We start from the raw sequence: 10,520 nt of genomic DNA, 5'->3' as shown, positions 1-10,520 counted from the left end.
AATTTCTATTGCCGAACATGTTTACTTTTCCACTGCTCTCGCTGAACCCAAGGGCTTCAAGGAGGCCAGTGGTGCCTAAATAGACCGCTGGGCAGACGTCTTCACATTCTAATAAAACATGCTCCATCGTTTCCATAGCTTTCCCGCAGCAAGCGCATGCTTCTTCTTCCTTCCTATATCTCGCTTTATAGGTGCGTGTTCTAAGGCATCACAATCTCGCTTCGAAAAGTGATGAGTTTCCCTTTGAGTTATCATAAATTGTTTCTTTCCCGATTTAGTTTTTTCCTCTTAAGTAGTTACTCACGACAGGTTTCTTTTCCATTAAACAATTGCCTCCACCAATGAGATTATTTCAGCCTCTCCGACTTTCCGCTTGGCGTTCTTTGTTGCTGTGTTGCCCGCCCTACAGGCCGCATATTTGCTGGTAAGCTTCCTAGTTCTTTTCCTCCACTGTGGATGAATGTTTTTCCTGTACAGATACTTCAACGCTCTCCCAGCCCATTTACTTCCTTCCAAATTCCTCAGTCATTCTTCATAATCAATTTTACTGCGAGCTTCCCTCACTTCAAAACTAGTCCAGCCCATATCGCCCTGCACAGCTTCATCTGTAGTCTTCCCGTGAGCGCCCAATGCGAGGCGCCCTATTAACCTTTGGTTCCCATCGAGTCCTGATTGTACCCCTGATTTTTTTTATTTCAGGCAAACAACCTCATTTCCAAAAGTAAGTCCTCGAACCATTACACCTTTCCACATACCTCGGAGGACCTCGTACCTATAGTATCCCCATAGCGCTCTGTGCTTCATTATGACTGCATTTCTCTTCCCCTTAATTCACTGTTATTGTTTTTTTCCTATGTTTCCATACATATACTGCCTTCGTTTATTCATATACCAAGATATTTATATTCTCTTACCCCAGGTATATTCCTGGCCCTGTATTGCCACTGTCTGTTCACTGTTTTCATTGAATACCATAACACCTGATTTTCTAACACTAAATTTCAAACCTAAATTGTTGCCTTCCTGTCCACACGGAAGGGGGGGGGGGGTCGGTGACGTGAGAAGGCAAGCAAACCCTACTGCTATACGACGGCGGTGGCGGGGAAACTGGATAACCTTAGAGAGAGAGAGAAAATGATAAATGAAAGGTAGGGAGGTTAACCAGGACTGAGCCCGGTTGGCTACCCTACGCTGAGGAAAGGGGGACGGAAAGATTAAAAAAGAAGAGAGAGAAAGTCCACTGGAGATATCAGTCGGTCACTAAGTCCGGATCACAGACGCTGACTCAATCCGGTCGCTTTCAAATATCGCAGCAGCGCTTTTTGGATAACCTTAATTTCAAGGTACGGTATTGTATGTTGCTGCTATTTATGAAAAATAAACACCAAGCAAATATGCCAAGCGGACAAAATACGCAGGGCGTGTAGAAGCAGAGCCTCATTAATTAAAGCGCATCGCAGCGTCCAGGCGACAATACGGAAGCGGTCGACCGTCAGATTAACACTTCTGCGCCCGCCGCGCTAGCTTTGTGGCTATGGCATTGCTAGAGGCCGTGGATTTGATCCCAATTGCGGCAGCCGCATTTCGACGGGGGCGAAATAGAAAACGCACGTGCACTTAGATTTGGGACACGTCAAAGAACATCACGGTGTCAAAATTAAACTGGAATCTGCCACTACGGCGTGCCTCATAATCATAGTGTGGTTTTGGCACGTGCAGCCCATTAATCCAATTGAAGTGTAATACTTCTGCCACAATGCGATGTGCCATGTGAGGCAATGATTATGCTCAACTCTCTCAGCGCAGACGACACGAAAGTGCATCTCTCTTTCAGAGGTGCAAAGTAAAACAAGAACAAGCAGACATTCGGTTTGTGTGTTTTATTATTTCTCTAAACTTTAATTCGTCGATTGAAGCAACAAATTACAGAAATAACAGATGTTGCCTTGAATAATTCTCGAAGTCGCGTGTCACTAGGAGCGACGTCACAGCAGTACGATGTACGGAGGCGTACTTGCACTATTACGTCCGCTCTACGACTGGGAGCACGGCGCCCACGAGGAGAAGGGCAGAGGGCATTGTGTTTGAAATTTCAGCTCTTTCCACGGCGCCTAGCAATGTAGCGCGCATAGTATGCACGGCGCTTAATTGTCAGCTCAAAATGGCCAGACTTGGTGAGGGGCCCTTTCAGGGCTCAAATCGCCGCAGGCACATCCGAAAAAGCTCGAAAGGCCTGCCAGTACACTAATTAGGCACATCGTACTGTGACAGGAGATGGCGGGTGCACGCATGTATAATTAAGGACTACATACTGTGTCCCATGACAATTGCTCTTTTACCCCGCTTGTTATGCTTCGCCGCAATACGTTCGCGTATGCTTCAGCATTTAACATTGATGTAATGAGGCGAAGCTGACTTTCAGAAACTGGCATTATGCAAGGCGCCGTGCTTTCAGAGCTTCGAAACAAATCGCGAGGACCACAAAGGCGGAGTGGGTACCGTTGCTGACAGCGGCTAAGATCGGCAAGAAGCTTGATAGCGAACGTCGAAGCAGCTAGGCCTAGTGTTGCCACGGTGGTACCTACGGCTGCCAGCAGATGTACGTGCGAGAGCGCCGGTTCGAGGCGGCCAGGTAATAAAAATGGCGGCGATGGTGGTGGCGGCTTTGAGTAATGCTGTTTCAGACCGGCGGTCACAGCAAAAAATCTGAGGACTCGGATGGCGGACGGTCCTCGCGTCCGAAATTTCAGACGTTCTTATACATTGACTCTATTGCGGATGTGGTGGCGCCGCGAAGCCGTCCAAATTATCGGTCGTCCGGAAAGTCGGTCGTTGACGGTACTGACGACAAGGCGTCAAAGAGGATTCGTTACGATTGGTCTCTATTACACGAGCGTTCATTACCGCGACTTCCGTCCCCTTTCAACAAAATTGCTGCTCATTTTCCCTCATAGAAGCACAAATTCCCGGAGTTTTCCCGGCGTGTTTTCAGATTATTCAAAACCCCTGAGAATTCTCGGTTTTCCCGGTTGGTAGACACCCTGTAACCTAATTCAAGACAATTACGTAAATTTATTCTGGACCGCTAGTTTTTTATGCAGAATGTGTTCTTCAATCATTAGCAGTGAATTATGTCCCAGGTAAAGCTACTTTACTTTATTGCCTATGCGCCTTCATTCCATTGCTGTTACATATCACTTAGAGTAGGAATTATTGTATGCAGTGTACTTTATTACTTTTTATGCATGCTCATTATAAAGTATGAGTTAAAATACACTCATTTATTTACAGGGATCCATTTTGACCACTTCTTTCTCTTCTTCCCCTCTTGTTGTCTTTTCAATCTTCTTCTTCTTCTTCGCCGGAACATCACATCACTTTGGTTTTCTTCCCTCCTGGGATGTGTGGGAATGCGCGACTCTCACGCATCCCCTGATATGTTGGTTTTCCCGCACGGCTCCCGTGGCCTGGCGCCCGCCGCGCGGCGGTCGGAGTGATACAAGCGCGGTGCGAGAGATGGCGCGAGTGTCGCGCCGCTGCGGGTTTACTTGGGTGCGGGGAAGCAGATGTGGGAGATATGGGGTTCTCCTCCGTACTCTTGGGACAAAGGAACGACAACACAGTAGTACAAACAATCACAAGGGCATTTATTGCACCTTTCATAGATCAATGCCTGCTAGCCGAGTTGCTATCCACAAAACATGCCGATGGGCGCGCGACAAATCTAGAAGTCCGACTCACCGCGACCGGATAGCGAGCGAATATGTTCGCCCCATGCTGGATCCCAACGCCTGGTCGTTCGCGCGTACTGTCACGCAAACAGTGGCGCATTCCAAGGCGGCCACGCGAGACGGTCTCGCAGAAGCATGGGTCGGCGCACACGCGGCACGGCACGTCCGTCCCGCTCGCAGTCCCGAATCCAAGAGAGCGCGCCTTGTCTTCCCCGCACCCAAGTAACCCCGCAGCGGCGCGACACTCGCGCCATCTCTCGCAACGCGCTTGTACCACTCCGACCGCCGCGGGCGCCAGGCCACGCGAGCCGTGCGGGAAAACCAACATATCAGGGGATGCGTGAGAGTCGCGCATCCCCACATCCCCCCAACCTTAAATCACTACATATTCCGGCGAGACAAGTGACAAGGTCTAACATCAACCCGTGCTTCGCGAACAAGATAGTACATGCAACAGTGGCCGCGCTGAGGAAATGTCCACACGCTGTCCATAGCATGCGAGCCGACATTGTCCTTGGGTACACCGCTAGCGTCCGCCGGTCACAGCAGCAGCTTTGCAGACTCGACGGCATGATTCCAGGCCAGGACTCCGGAAACGACGACGCAGTAGTCGGTACGAGCAAGTGTCGCTCGCGCCGACGCGCCCTGCTGGCAAGAGCCGCCGTAGCTGTCGGTGACCGCTGGCTCCTTTGTCCGCCGCCGAGGGTTGTAAGCTGGATGCAGGAGGCCGCCGAAGTCGCTGCGCCGAACTGGCCACAGCATCACCATCGCCCGGGGTGACTCGATCGTAGTCCGGGGCAGCAGCGCAGACGATGTGCAGGTGACAGCAAGCCAGGGGTGACTCCAATCACGCTGCGTACACTCAACATACTCGGCAAACACTAAAGTAGTGCAAGGGAGAGGAATTCTGCATGCGCATCGCCCACGTGGTACGATCTTCAACTCGGCTAGCAAAAGATCGGGCAGCTACTCAGATGCTAAGTTCATGTGAACGAAGCTCGCTTCCTTGAGCCGAATGAGTAATTTCAATTCGTGCGAGGCTAAATAGAATGAGGGAAGCAAATTGCAACGCCTCAACGCCACGGTCCATCAGGTTGTGTCCCTCCACGTGCGACATGCAGCTTCGTAAAGCCTTAGGCCTAAAGCGTCGCTACCCTGACAACAACCGGCATCCAAAAACAACACCCAAAATGAGCGCAAAACAAGCAGCCGCGAGACGTCAGCTCTGTGAGGTGGTCCTACTCCGCTCGGTGCACACAACATCCGAGTTGACGGCGCCCACCGTCCCAGACGGTGTCGGAGCGCCCGGTGCCAGGCCGCAATACCAGTCAGTCCGTAGTGGCACCCGCGGCCACCCGGCTCCCAGAGCCGCGACTTCATCAGAGTCAAAAAGATAGAAGAAGCTATTTACATAAGAAATTCGGACCACCCTTGAGGCTTCCGTACTCGCTTGAGGCTTTGGCCATGCTCCGCGGGCGCTAAGCCTCGCTCTCCCAGGATGCAGACCACGTGGCTCTCGTACCAATGAATGTCATTGAAAAAAGCACTTGCGAAAAGGCTTAGCATGTTGACAAGTTCAAACACACTACAGCCACCGTCGCCTCTCTCAAGAAAGCATGCCGCCAACGCTAGCGATCAAAATCCACGCTAGCCCTACGCTTCGATTCAAACAAAGGTCTCGAACGAAGCAAAACTGTTAAATCTATCGTCCGATGCCCCAAGAGGTCCACGTTGGGCAGCCAGATGTGGGAGATATGGGGTTCTCCTCCGTACTCTTGGGACAAAGGAATGACAACAGAGTAGTACAAACAATCACAAGGGCATTTATTGCACATTTCATAGATCAATGCCCGCTAGCCGAGTTGCTATCCACAAAACATGCCGATGGGCGCGCGACAAATCTAGAAGTCCGACTCACCGCGACCGGATAGCGAGCGAATATGTTCGCCCCATGCTGGATCCCAACGCCTGGTCGTTCGCGCGTACTGTCACGCGAACGGTGGCGCATTCCAAGGCGGCCACGCGAGACGGTCTCGCAGAAGTATGGGTCGGCGCACGCGCGGCACGTCCGTCCCGCTCGCAGTCCCGAATCCAAGAGAGCGCGCCTTGCCTTCCCTGCACCCAAGTAACCCCGCAGCGGCGCGACACTCGCGCCATCTCTCGCACCGCGCTTGTACCACTCCGACCGCCGCGGGTGCCAGGCCACGCCAGCCGTGCGGGAAAACCAACATATCAGGGGATGCGTGAGAGTCGCGCATCCCCACAGATGATAGGGTATGACGTACATTTCCCACTGTTGCTATTTCAGTTTTTTCTTCCAGTCCCAAACAGTGTAGCGATTTCAAAATTCCTTGTTGCTTGATGGTCTTTGTCACTGTGTAGGGCCCAGAAAATCTTGACTTCAGTCCATCTAAACTCCTCCGGACTAAAACTGTATCTCCAAACTCTATTACAGGCATCTTCGAGCTATGTCGCAGATCATAGCGTCTCTTCATGGCTGATCTGTAGCGTGCAAGCTCCTCTTCTGTCTTGCGCGTTTCCTGCAGATCTACTTTTCCAACGATTCCAAGGTCATAGTCTGCAGGTAGCCAAGTTGCTTCGCCTGATGCAGCAAAGTTAGGCGTGCATCCTGATCCCATGGTATGAGAATGGTTGTAGTGCTTGACTGCTGCTTCCAAGGCACACTTCCATTCTCCATGGAAATCATGGTAAATTGCGATGAATGTTTTCAAGTCCCGAATTAGCCTCTCAGCAAGGCCGCTTCCTTCTGGATGGTAGGGTGTGGCAAATCTCAGGGCAATTCCTCTATCACAAGCCCATTCTTGAAGCTTCTTACTGCAAAAAGCTGGCCCGTTGTCAGACACCACCACCCTGGTGTTCTTGAACATATTTCGCTCCAGTAACGTCAAAACAGAAATGGTGTCTTCCTTTCCTGGCTTTGCAGCTGCCATGCGTGTGCAGTCATCAATTGCGACAAGGAATGCTCGAGTCTTACTGAATCCCTCGCCTCGCTTTTGTATTTCAGCAAAATCTAGATGAATTACTTCAAATGGTACTTGGGAATGATTGGCGATGACCATTTGATTCCCACGCAGAACAGACTACATCACTACATGCCTGACCTATACAAAACATCATATTGCGAAAATTGCCATAGCACACTAGACGTACATCACTTGCTCTGGCCGTGTGGTCGGACCCACGCAAACAAGGATCAAGAATCCGCCAGGCTACAAGACGCATTACGCAGCATGGACCTGGCGGAGCAGCTCTGGGCTATCCAGCGAGCCCACAATGCGTCCAGGGAGTTACAACTCCCAGTCCCAACGTGGGAGTAGCCCGCTCTATGGGACGTTGCGCCCTGTAGCTCGCAGGACCTTTCAATAAAGTTACTCCATCCATTTGATTCCCTCTTGGACGATACTTGGCCTTGTTAATCTGGCAGTGGTGACAGGTTTAGACGTAGTTCTTAATATCTTCCTTCATATTTTTCCATGTGAATCGACTTTTCATCTTAAAATAAGTTTTCCAGAATCCATCATGCCCTCCCGACTCTGGGCTGTCATGGTACAACTTAAAACCTTTTTCACCAAAGTTGCTGGCACGCAGAATTGGCCATTATCGCAAGCCAAGTATTCGGTGCCTTCCCACAAGCTGTAAAAGTGTCCATGATCAGATGTTCTCACTTCTTTGATGTGAAGCCTGGAAAGAGCATCTGCATCAAGGAGCTTATCACCAGGTCGATGGCTTACATTGAAAATGAACTGTTGTATTTCACTGATCCAACGCGCCACCCTGCCTTTAGGCTGGGTTAATCCCAAGAGGTAGGTTAACGCTCGGTTGTCAGTGAAAAACCTGAAATGACGACCCTCTATGTTGCTTCTGAAATACCGGAGTGCCATCACAACTGCCAGAGCCTCTTTTTCTGTGGTTGTATAATGTTCTTCAGCTTTTGAGAATGTAGAAGAATAATAGCCAATCACTTTGAGTTGGCGTCCTTGCTGTTCCTTTGTCTCGTTGATATAGAAGGGCCCCTGTACCGTATTGTGAAGCGACCGTGCACAGTTCGAAAGGCTTGTTGAAGTCAGGTAGAACAAGCACAGGATCCGACGATATAGCTTCAACCAGGCTGTACGCTTTCTCGCACTCTTCACTCCACATAAATGGCACATCTTTTTGCGTCAGCTTGGTGAGGAATCATGTCTTTGCAGCGTAATCCTTAATGAACGCACGAAAATGACCGGCGAGTCCGAGGAAAACACGGAGTGAGTGTAGTTCATCCGACTTGACGAGCTTCTTCATCCTTTGTACAGACTCCTCCTTTGTTGTTTTAGTTTTGCCGTCAAAAACTCTTCCTAGAAAGACAAAATTCGTCTGAAAAAATTCATTCTTGTTCTAGTTAATCTTTAACTTTGACTTGCTGAGGGCTTCTAACACGCACAAAAGGTGTTTTTCATGTTCTTCTCTTGTACGTGAATATATGATGATGTCATCCATGTATACATTACAAATCTTTCCCAGGAACTCATCAAGAATGCCATTCATCATTTTCTGAAACCAAGCTCCAAATATCTTCCAACCGAATGGCAAGTGGTTGTACTCTAACACATCGAAATGCGTTACAAAAGCAGTGTACTGCTTGTAATCTTCTTGTAGTGGCACCTGCCAGTATCCTTTACAGAGGTCGATCTGAGAGAAAAAATTTGATCCACCAGTTTGATCGATGATCTCGTCTATTCGGGGCATGGGAAAAGGAAACAAATCAGTCTGGCCGTTTATCTGCCAGTAATCTGTGCAAAGGCGAAATGAGCCATCGTCTGTCGGTAGTATGGTGATTGGTGACGCGAAAGTGGATGTTGATGGCCTTATAATACCGGCATTTAGCATTTGCTGCAGTTCGGCCTTTAGCCAGGTCTTTTTCTTGTGGGAGAGACTGTACGGCTTTTTACACACTACTGTGACGTCACGAAGCTTAAACTGTACCTCGAAGACATCTGCTGCTGGCGGGTACGTCTCAACACAAATAAGTTCGGGAAAATTTGTCAGTATTTCATCAGCATTTCTAACGCTTCGATGTGAATTTTCAATTCCACATAAATTAAGCTTAAATGATCCGTCAATGGTCACTTCGTCTCTCCAAGAAATGTTCATCTTCAATCGCTTCATATTAGGTCTAGATAAAACAAGCACGAAGTCAACACCCTGCATGACAAGGGCATCTACTTTCAGGTGATGTCCGCCAAATCCAACTTCTACTTCTGTCCAGTGTTGCAACCTTCTAGTTTTTCCATCATAGCTTTGTACACTAACTATTCTTCCTTCATACACCTTTCTCGGTTGGTCAGCTTCCTGATTTACCAGGCTTACGGATGCTCCAGTATCAAACAGGGAGTCCACACTTTTTCCTTTTACCATCCTTTTAACAAATAAAAGATTAGATTTCAAAAGGTACACATTTTCCATCGTTTCACAATGGTTGGACTCGGTACTTAAATATTCTACCATTTCGCCATGTGCGTCAATGCTCAGTGGTAGAGTACTATGCCTTTTGATGGGACCACCAATCAGACAATTGCTGGACACATACTTAAGGCAAGTAAGTAAGTGATCCGTGGAGGTTGGACGGTGTACACAAACGTCTCTTCGCGATTCGTTAGTCATGCCTTGAATTATCAGCGGAAGGATTGCAGAGTCCAGTAGATTAGGGTCGACAATGTAGAGTAAACGCCTCTTCTTGAAAAAATAATCCACGACTGTCCCTTCTCTGTGTCTGAAAGCTATTGCGTTGTCCCATCTGTCAACCAGATTTCGCTCAAAAGCAGAAATAAAACTATCTTTCCACTTGTGCCATGAATCACGGCATTGACTTGCGATTCGCTTGTCCCACCATTTTCTGGCATTGCCAGATAAAAAACGGCACTTGTTGCACACATTGTCATCCAATGACGTCCAGTGGTTTTACGCACATGCGTATTCATAAAATCTGAACCACAAGTTGGCGGCATTGGACGCCCCATCGAGGCTTAAACTCTTCTTGATGTGGTTTCTGTGCTCTTAGTGAGTTGCAAACTGTTTTGAGAATCAGTCGCTGTTGCTCATACTGTGTGGTCTGCTGCTGCAACAGCGCTTACAACAAGGCATTATTTGTGTGCTCAGTCTCGTTCTTGGAATCTATCCTTGAATGTCCCGAAAACATAACCTCAAATTCAGACACAGAAGCATCGATTCGTACCCCACCTTTCTCAACAAGGGCCACTTCGTTCAGTTGACTCTTCTCAGTGATGATGCGATGCAGTTCCAATGAAGTCGCCGATTCCTGAAGAAGCACTGAGTCTTCGCCATCAAGCTGGTAGATCTTCACGGTCGCCTGCCCACCTGTTCTTCTTACCAACGTTACTTCAAGCCACATGGTCGGCTGTGCCAAATATAAAGTACGAGTTAAAATACACTCATTTATTTACAGGGATCCATCTTGACCACTTCTTTCTCTTTTTCCCCCTCCTGTTCTTCTCTCTTCAGTCTTCTTCTTCTTCGCCGGAACACCACACTCATATTGTGTCATACAAATGCATTCCATACTTCTGTATCTATTCCACTAGTGAGAGTACATACTTAAACTAATTAATGTACTCATCATGTCTATTAGTGAGTGTTCAACTTATGAAGGGTTATCATCTGGGCTATCATCTGCCCCTGCTCTTTTCCCAGATAGGCTTGTGCACCAGTCTCTTCGAAGACACGTGTACGCTGCTGTAAGCCCACAGACCGTGTAATTTGACCCAAATTATA

This window comes from Dermacentor andersoni, chromosome 3, assembly GCF_023375885.2.
Source record: "Dermacentor andersoni chromosome 3, qqDerAnde1_hic_scaffold, whole genome shotgun sequence".
NCBI classification, from domain to species: Eukaryota; Metazoa; Arthropoda; class Arachnida; order Ixodida; family Ixodidae; genus Dermacentor; species Dermacentor andersoni.
This window is presented reverse-complemented; position numbering follows the sequence as displayed.